The sequence below is a fragment of the Palaemon carinicauda genome, chromosome 3, assembly GCF_036898095.1.
Source record: "Palaemon carinicauda isolate YSFRI2023 chromosome 3, ASM3689809v2, whole genome shotgun sequence".
Lineage (NCBI taxonomy): Eukaryota > Metazoa > Arthropoda > Malacostraca > Decapoda > Palaemonidae > Palaemon > Palaemon carinicauda.
The window spans coordinates 25,349,055-25,358,864 of record NC_090727.1 but is presented as its reverse complement, the minus strand read 5'-3'; the positions used below and the strand labels follow the sequence as shown (position 1 = coordinate 25,358,864).

General features: G+C 31.7%; 2 long non-coding RNA genes across 3 annotated transcripts in view; both read right to left on the bottom strand.

The window, feature by feature from the left end:
* The window catches only part of LOC137638227 (uncharacterized), a 433,485-nt gene that overhangs the window by 288,984 nt on the left and 134,691 nt on the right, over positions 1-9,810 (bottom strand). The window lies entirely within an intron of this gene.
* On the bottom strand, positions 5,046-8,304 carry LOC137636998 (uncharacterized). Its single transcript, XR_011043344.1, has 2 exons — positions 8,205-8,304; positions 5,046-6,306 (listed from the first exon to the last, which is right to left on the bottom strand). It is a non-coding gene; the product is annotated as an uncharacterized lncRNA (long non-coding RNA).

Sequence of the window (9,810 nt, the reverse complement as noted above, 5' to 3'; positions counted from 1 at the left end):
TTTCTTTTATTCACAATGTTAGTTTCATAAATTATATATTGTACTAAATTTTACAAAATTAATCAAAGTTTTACTGCTTTCCTATACATTTATTACTGTATCTTCAACTGAACATTACTATTGTATCTTCTGCTTATAAATTTCTACTGTATTATGTAATTTTGAAAAGAAATACATCTGTTTTACCAATGAAAACCTCAAAAAAGACATAAGCCATGTAAAGTGCTAGAGACTTGTAATCGTAAAGTAAAAGACATTATAGAAGACATAAAAAACATCCATGGCTTAGCCTTGAATGTCTTAAGATGTCTTCTATAATGTCTTTTATTTTACGATTACAAGTCTCTTGCACTTTAACCCTGGATAGGTACGGTGGGTCGTTTGCGACCCCGAGCGTCAAAAAAAAACAGGTTTTTCTCACGTGACTCACCCCTGTGACTGAATTTGTGGGTGATCGACCTGCAGGAGGTGTCTCCCCTACACGCTCTAGTAGTGTCCAGATGTGCATTGCTGTAGCTGTACTCCTTCCCCGATTTCTGAGACGCGTCGGGGTCGTTCGCGTCTGAGTTTACCCTTCTGAGGTAGTTTGCATAATTATCAAAGTTATTACGTATTATGAAATTGTCGTAGAATGGTGCAACTTGTATAGGTTATCAGTTGTGGAAAGTCTTGGTGGATTGTTTGGCTACCATGTGCATGTTTTTTTTTTTAGTTAAAATGTCGTTCATCACCACGAGGACCATTTTACCGCGAGTGCCCTTTTTTCATTTTTTTTCATTTTTTTGCCAAGTCATTTTTCCGTAAGATATTGCCAAATAGTGTCGTAAAACTTTTGCTTGTTTAGTGTTGGAAAGTGTGTCTAGATGATCTGGCTACCCATGCATGACTTTGTTTTTGTCAGATACGACGTAGTTATTGGTATATTGGGTATTTAACTGCGGTTACCAATTTCTGTTTTTTTTTCAATATTTGTAAAAATTACTACGTAGTAAGGAATTGCCGTATATTATTCATTTTTTTTCATGTTTATGTGTTAGAAAGTGTGCCTTGATGGTTGGGCTAACACGTGCATGTCTTTTTTTTTATCTGAGATGTCGTATATTAGAATGTCGGGCATTTTACCGCGAGTGTCCCTTTTTAATTTTTTTTAATTTTTTTGCCAAGTCATTTTTCCGTAAGATATTGCGAAATAGTGTCGTAAAACTTTTGCTTTTTTAATGTTGGAAAGTGTGTCTAGATGATCTGGCTACCCATGCGTGATTTTGTTTTTGTCAGATACGACGTAGTTATTGGTATATTGGGTATTTAACTGCGGTTGCCAATTTCTGTTTTTTTTCAATATTTGTAAAAATTTACTACGTAGTAAGGAATTGCCGTATATTATTGATTTTTTTTTCATGTTTATGTGTTAGAAAGTGTGCCTTGATGGTTGGGCTAACACGTGCATGTCTTTTTTTTTTTATCTGAGATGCCGTATATTAGAATGTTGGGCATTTTTCCGCGAGTGCCCCTTTTTATTTGTTTTGCATTTTTTTGCTTAGTCATGTTACCGTAAGGAATTGGCAAGTAGTGTCGCAAAACTTATATTTTTATAGTGTTGGAAATGGTTTCTAGATGATCTGGCTACCCATGCCTATTTTTTTTTTAGCCAGATATGGCGTATATATAAGTATGTGTTCGATTTTCCTGTGATTGCCATTTTTTCGTTTTTTCCCATTTCTTTCAAAATTACTACGTACTAAGGAACTATCACAGAGTAATATTTCATTTATATGTTTATTTGTCGGAAAATATGCCTTGATGGTTTGCCTAGCACGTGGCTGAAATTTTTTTTTTTCTGAAATGCCGTATATTAGAATGGCCATTTTTCCACGAGTGCCCCTTTTTATTTTTTTTGCATTTTTTTGCTTAGTCATGTTACCGTAAGGAATTGGCAAGTAGTGTCGCAAAACTTATATTTTTATAGTGTTGGAAAGTGTTTCTAGATGATCTGGCTACCCATGCCTATCTTTTTTTTAGCCAGATATGGCGTATATATAGGTATGTGTTCGATTTTCCGGTGATTGCCATTTTTTCGTTTTTTCCCAATTCTTTCAAAATTACTACGTACTAAGGAACTATCACAGAGTAATGATTCCTCTAGATGTTTATTTGTCGGAAAATTTTGTTTACTTTTTTTTTGATTGAATATCATCAAATTTTTTTAGCTAAAATATTGTTTTACATTTTTTTTTTCGATTTTATTTCCCTTCAAAAAAAATTTTTTGGGTCAGAATTTTAATTTTATAGTCGTAAAATAATCGACAATTATCCAGCAACCCACCATACAATTTTTATGCATATCCAATAATAATTAGATTAGTAAATAACACCTTGAAATTGACATACCCTTCCTACATTTCAAGTGGCAGATTAGGGAGTCTGAGTCAGTGTGGTTGGCGGCCATTTTGTGGACATATCCGAAGCGTAAGCTGCCCTATCTATATATATTCTTGTTCCCTATAGAATTTGTGATATTTTGGTATATTTTTACCTGCATAAATATCATATTATATATTAAATATATGTATTTTTTTACGAAATTTCCAAGTACTCAAAAAATTACCTTTAGATATGGCCCCTGATATAAATGTAATTTACAAAATAATGAAGATTTTTTTACATATTTCTATTTTAGGATAACATATGTTTATTCCCTAAAAAAATTAGCCACTTCCTATTTCATTTGGGTACCCAAAAAAATTCATGAAATTTGGACAATTTTTTTTGGCCAAAAAAAGTTACCCTTTTTTTCTCATTTCAGATCTTCACCTCCATGGGTCTGACTTCATCCAAAATACATCAAGATGTGTCCTAAACATTCAAGAATCAATTCCTAAAAGGATTTGTGTATATATGTATAAACTTTTTTTTTATGAATTTTTATGTCAGGTCTTTTTTTTTTTCTACTTAATTTTTTAAAATATTTATAATAAATAGTTTTTCTGCAGATGAGTAGTATTTATCTTTACAGTTGTTTTAAGCATTCATTGAAGTTTTTTTTGGCAAAAGAAAAAAGGAGGTTACTGCAAAAACTGATTTTTCAAGAATTTTTTTTGGCGTCGGGGTCGTTCGCGTCCGAGTATACCCTTAAAGGGGTGTCCGAGGACCGTACCTATCCAGGGTTAAATGGCTAATGTCTATTCTGAGGTTTTCATTGGTAAAACAGATGTATTTTCAGATCAAAATTACATATTACAGTAGAAATTCATAAACAGAAGATACAGGAGTAATGTATAAAGAGAAGATACAGGAGTAATGTATAAACAGAAGATACTGTAATAATGCATAAATAGATACAGTAGCAATACATAAATAGAAGTCAGAAACAATGCATTAGCAGGAAATAAAATTACAAAAAAAAAAAAAAAAAAAAAGCAATTTACACAAGAAATATTATTCACCATTGATATGCAAACTTAGTATACATAAAGTACAATGGTTATATAATGACCACTAGCCTGACTATTAATTTTCCTGCATCTAAACCATCTTAGAATGACAAGTGAAAGTGCAAATGAAAACAATTCAGATAATGTTGATTCTAAGCAATGTCTGCATGATTTGCTTGCCAACACAAGTTTCAAACAAGAGCGTTTTCTGAACTATAATTCTAGATTAATCACTTAGTGTTTCAAGCAGCGATGTTTTTAGAAGCTACCTAAATGTTGACATAGTTCAAACTAGCAAGAGACGAACGCATTTGCCTCAATTCCTACGCTTAAAGATCTTACTCAACTTTGAAAATTTCTTTAATTATTAAAGTTTATGATTATTGTCCGGCTAAGGAAACATTCTGAAAGCTGCCCTCTCCAATAAGATAAGGTTATTTCCTAAATCTAATCTAAATTCTTCGATCAACCAAATAATTTCTCTCAAACTTTCTCAAAGACTGCCCTTCTAGAATGAATCTATAAACTGTCCCCTTTTGTCTCATCAAAAGATATTCCTACGTCAATCGCTGTTAATTTAATTATATATAAAAAAAGATTAATAAAAGTCATTTATAAATACATATTCCTTAAAACTTGTCCCTGAACTTATCTTACAATCCTGTCCCGATAAACATCTGCATCTGCTCTCCGATAATTCATATAGTCCCATTTAGATCATAAACTTAATTACACTCGAATGTTCTACCGAAATTCATCATACTAACATTCAATAAATATGGCTTAACTATTTCACTTTTAGCTGATACATTTCTGTACTTTACCTTTTTACATACTTCATTAACACCATGACATGTCCCTTATCTATTCCCTCACACCACTTAACCCTTTATTTTTTAATAGATTTTTAGTTTTATAGCTACTCTTTCCTTCAACCCTTCAGACAATATGTTCTTTGAGACTTGAGAACTAATAGAGTTGTTACATAGATATTCTTTCCTAGACCTTAAATCCAACAACTTTCCTTATAAATCTATAATTAATCTAATAGTTCTTAACATTTTGTATCTACCCATTCTCTTGTCTTATAACTCTACCATTAATTTATAAATCTGTCATAACTTCAAACCTTTTAAGAACTAAAGTCTTTAACAATTTGATACCCAAATACCTAAATTGAAGCTTTATTCTTCCTTATGTCCTTAAGTCTTTCAATCAAGTCACTTGACCTATATTATGTAACTATTGGTGTGAAGCAGCTCACATGAATAAGGTCATTACATGAAATTTCAATGAAAACATTGCTTTAAATCAGTAAATTTCGAGCAAAAACAGTTTAGTCATTCTAAGGCTTACTATCCAAGACTAAAAACTCCAAGAACACCAAGTTTAGGACAATTTCTCAGCTATTTTGGACAAGGATCTTACGTGTGACTGCTGTAATGTTCCACAGAGGATGTTTCTTTTAAAAATTCAATCAAATTTGTATTTAAAGTAACTTCTGAGAAGAAAACAAGTGGAGAATAATTGACAAAAATTATTTTCTTCAACAGAACGGAAACTTACTGAAAACCTGAATTGTATATTATATATATATATATATATATATATATATATAGAGAGAGAGAGAGAGAGAGAGAGAGAGAGAGAGAGAGAGAGAGAGAGAGAGAGAGAGAGAGAGAGAGAGAGAGATTGATTTAATATGAAATTTTTATTGGGTCATATCAGTAATTCAACAGATGTCCATCAGATACCATTATGTCTACAGGATTTCAAAGTGGCTTTGATAATTTAAAACAACTTTACCTTGATTCTCACTGGCTTACAGCATAAATATTAAAACCTATCAAATTAAGAAATTGCTCAATCTTAACGTTATATTAAGGACTGATGAAGATTTTAAACAGCAAAATTATAATGGAAAAACACTAAAGACAAATATACATGCAGAAACTTAGTCAATTTCTTAATGAATCAGATAGATGGATTTGACAGGATTCTCTTTAGCTATTATTTGAATAAAGATAGCTATGGGAGTGATGCCTGTACTACAGTACAGGGATAGACAATGCAAGCATAAACTAAGTAAAATTTTAGCCTATCATGAATAAACTTCAACATGGAATCCAACATCGACATCATGAACTCTGCAGACATTAGTTAGGCCAAGTAAAAGTTATGGAATAGAATTGATAAAAGTAATATTACAGAAATAAGCTAATCTCAAACTGAAAGAGGCATTTAAACTTTTAAACAAACTATAAACAAAATCTAAATGAGTTGATTCACGAAAGCAGAAGAATAATTAAAGAAATGGTTTGAAGTTACAGTTCCAAGAATTTTGAATAGTGCAAATAATAGATTTTAGAAGTTGGAGTGTAAGTACAAAGTTAATGACCCAGCAGTCACACGTATTGATAATTTGTTTAAAATAGACAAATTCACAGATAATATTACTCATTAACAACAGTCTAGCACAGGAATGTCAAGCTTAAATCCTTTTGAGGACAAATTATGCACATGACTATGGTCTCGAAGGACATCAAAGGTTTGGTAATTAATTATTGACAAGACTAAAGATAAAAAGTATTTTGCAGGTTATCCTAGTTTGCCAAAAATACCTTTGGGTTCCTACTCGGATATAAAACTTTGTAAAACGAAGTTGAAATTTCTTAATTAATCCTTCGTTAAAGATTCGTTGATTGAACTAGACTTCTTTGAAGACCTGACAGATTACTGCCACCTTCAGGGGAACTCCAATAATTCATCCTGAGGATCTCTTGCCTTGTTGACAGCAGCAGCAGTTGTAGAGGGTCCAGTGAGACTTCCATCTTCCTTCAAGATTTGCTCTCTTCTTGTCATGGGTTCTTTAATCCTGTGGAGAGAAGATTGAAATATCAGTTTGACATCTGGATGGATATTTTACTACACAAAATAATTTTCTGGACACAAATAAAGCTTGAAATTACATATTAAAAAACCAGGCTATATTATCAGTTCAGGACTTGCAAAGCTTGCTTACCAGAAATCATGAAATATGCGGTTTGGCTCAAGCTAAACTAAACAGAAGAAAGACAGAGATAATGAGAATGATATATACAATGGAAGATGAAATATCATTAGAGGGAGAAAGGATTGATGAGGTAGAATCATTTAGATATTTAGGAACTATGATCTCTAATACAGGATCCCTAGAATTTGAGTTCAACAAAATATTAAAAAAGAAACAAAAATCATACAATGGTTAGGTTAAGTAAAATTTGGAAATCAAATAGCCTGAAATAGAAATCTGGCTATATATAGTTGAGTAAGATCGGTGTTACTGTATGGACACGAGTCGTGGTATGACAATGAAACAATCTCCAACAGATTTTGTAGAATGGAGAACAAATCCCTCAGAGGGATATTGGGAAATAACTGGCAGAATTAGAATTGAAACTATAAGAGAGATTACTCGAGAGATCACTTCAGTGTTGCCACATATTCTTTTAAAATATCTGCATATTTACCGAAATAAAAATCTGAATTAATCTGTATATTGTAAAATTAATCTGTATAGGAAATCTGAGGATTTGGTAGGTTATATTTTAGCGCATGTTACTAGAAATAACACGTAACTTAAGAGTATATATATATAAATTAAAATTCTTGTTTTAATGGCAGATTTCAATTTAGGCTCTTATCAAATGGCTTTCAATATAAATGCATTGAAAAGAATCGATTTATGTTCCTGATGACAACATTACATAAAATAGTTTTAGAAAAAAACAGTTTTATGTTTAGCGATATAATTGGTACAATCATGACTATTTCTTTGCCTCGAGTTTTCCTCCTATCGAAATAACGTGTTCATTTTATTTTCAATTATTTTTGTCTTTAATGGGAGCCGATTGAAATAAAGGAATTCAGTTCTTTATAACGAAAACATAATAATAATTGTTACGCAGATGTACTTTTGTATGCAAGAGATTGCTGGCTTTATAACAACTCGGCAGCTTGGGAAGAGAAAGGCCGATGTTTACACATCCATTAATAAGAATTTACGATAATTTTATAAATAATTTTATTATGTTTTGAAGCATAAAAATTCTTTATGTACGATGTACATAATTTTTTTAATTTTGAATGTTATATATAAAAAAAATCTTCTATAGATTTTAGTAATATATAGATATTAAGATCTTGAAATGAAGGAATAACTAAGACAAACTTTATACAAATTAATATCAAAGAATGTCACCATGTACACAGTTATTATAATAAAGCAAATTAATAAGGATCAAATATCAATGACATTATATAGATACACCAATCTCCTTCAAAATATACTCCAGAACTACAATAGTTAAAAGAACCCAGTAATTTTAATCAGAAATTCTCAGTCAAAATATACTATTCTTAGCAGAATTTCAGTAAAATACAGGTGACCGTAATTCATACCCTACTTTTTTATTATCTTTTACGGTTTGGTGACCGTAATATCACTCCTTTACGTCAATATATTTGACTTTAAAACGGTAAAAGACTGGCAACATCTAGTTCAGTATTTATAAGGTTTTTGATACAAATTTTTACGTGTATAGTCCGCCGGAAAGCCAAATCCTACCTCTCACAAACACATTGGAATCATAAATTACATATTTGATTTATTCTCAATTGTTAATGGCTATAGACATTTACTACTGGCTTTGTTCCCATCTTAAATATGACTCATGATTAAATTTTATATTTGCCCGGCATCTTTCGAAGTAAAAAGTATCCTGTTACTCTCACCTTGAATATAGTCTCTGCAAAGGTTTCAGAATTTGCTCTTCAATGATGCAGTTAGAAGCTCTTCGTCCGTAACTTCTAGGTTAAAACACCTGTAAAATTCAAATTTAATCAGCTACATACAAAATTAAAAGTCACTAAACATTGATACATCTTACAGGCAATGCAAAGGAAAATCGAGCATTATCGTTTGGGCTACCTTGGAAAATCCCTTATAGAATTCCTCCTATTCTATGTAGCCTACAATCTGTACAAAACAGCCATCGTAGACTAAGTTTAACTTTAATAGGAGTAATGTATATAACAAAATCAGATTTTACCCTTCCACTTCTTACATATGTTCATGACGTCAATATCTAAACTTAATATGTTTAACTTATTACTTCTCTTAAGTCAAATTATGATAAATAAACCGATTCTGTTTACAAATTCAATAAATTGAGCAGTGTTCGACCTAAAGACCAAATGGAAACCATCATCTAATTCTCACATTTAAAACAAGGGACATTTGGATCCTCCATCACCAGCATATTACAATCAGGGTTCATGAGCTGTCCAACTTCTAAAATCTCTAGGTATAGAGAGAGAGAGAGAGAGAGAGAGAGAGAGAGAGAGAGAGAGAGAGAGAGAGAGAGAGAGGCGGTTACATGGGAGGGGTCATATATATACCAGGCATATACCATATAACTACCTGTTCATAATTAGAACTTATCTACAAAATTCTTTCATCTTCAATCACAATATAGTAAAAGGACAGGCATTTTATATAGTCTATATTCAACAAAGATTCATAGATTCTTTCAAATGCAAAACACCTTTCCTAATGAAGAGGGAGGTAGAAGGTCGAATGTTAGTTTGGGCATTTAAACTATTGATTAGGAAATTAGGTTGTCAGGAACTATTCCACGCGTTGACGACTATACAAAACAAGATGGCAGGTAGAGATTCCTTCCTTAAACTACAAATATTCACATTATTCGCATCATTAAGCTTATTTAAATTTGATTACCTTAATAATTTGCTTTAAATCCGCCTGTACTTAAAACACACTGGCAAAAAAAAAAAAAAATCTAATCGAGTTGGGCTGGCTCTCAAAGTAATATCCAAATTAAACTTTGATTTCTCAACAAAGGTTTCCTTTGATACTATATAACTTTATTCAAAATACTACTAATATCATAGTAGTTTTTCCTATCATGAAAATCAGAATGTCACTTAGTGGTGCGAGATGAAACGTCCTGACACTGAATTTCCAGATTCGTCAAATCAAGGCAAATATCAGTTGACAGAACACCCGTCTACTTCTCCAATAGAATCCTGAAAGATGCCTGCACATTCCTTTACAAAATGCGTGCCTACATGTTTTGCCAATTAGATGAGTAATAAGTTACCAACACACAATATAATGTATACAGTCCAAGGATAATCAATGCATTATTACTGGCTACATATTAGGTCATTCAAATAAAACTTGGTCAAGTAAATGATAAGAGATATTGATCATTACACCATGTTATCGACTGTGCTCCAATATGGCATGCTTTCTTACCAATTATACTATTATTATCATTATTATTATTATCACTTGCTAAGCTACAACCCTAGTTGG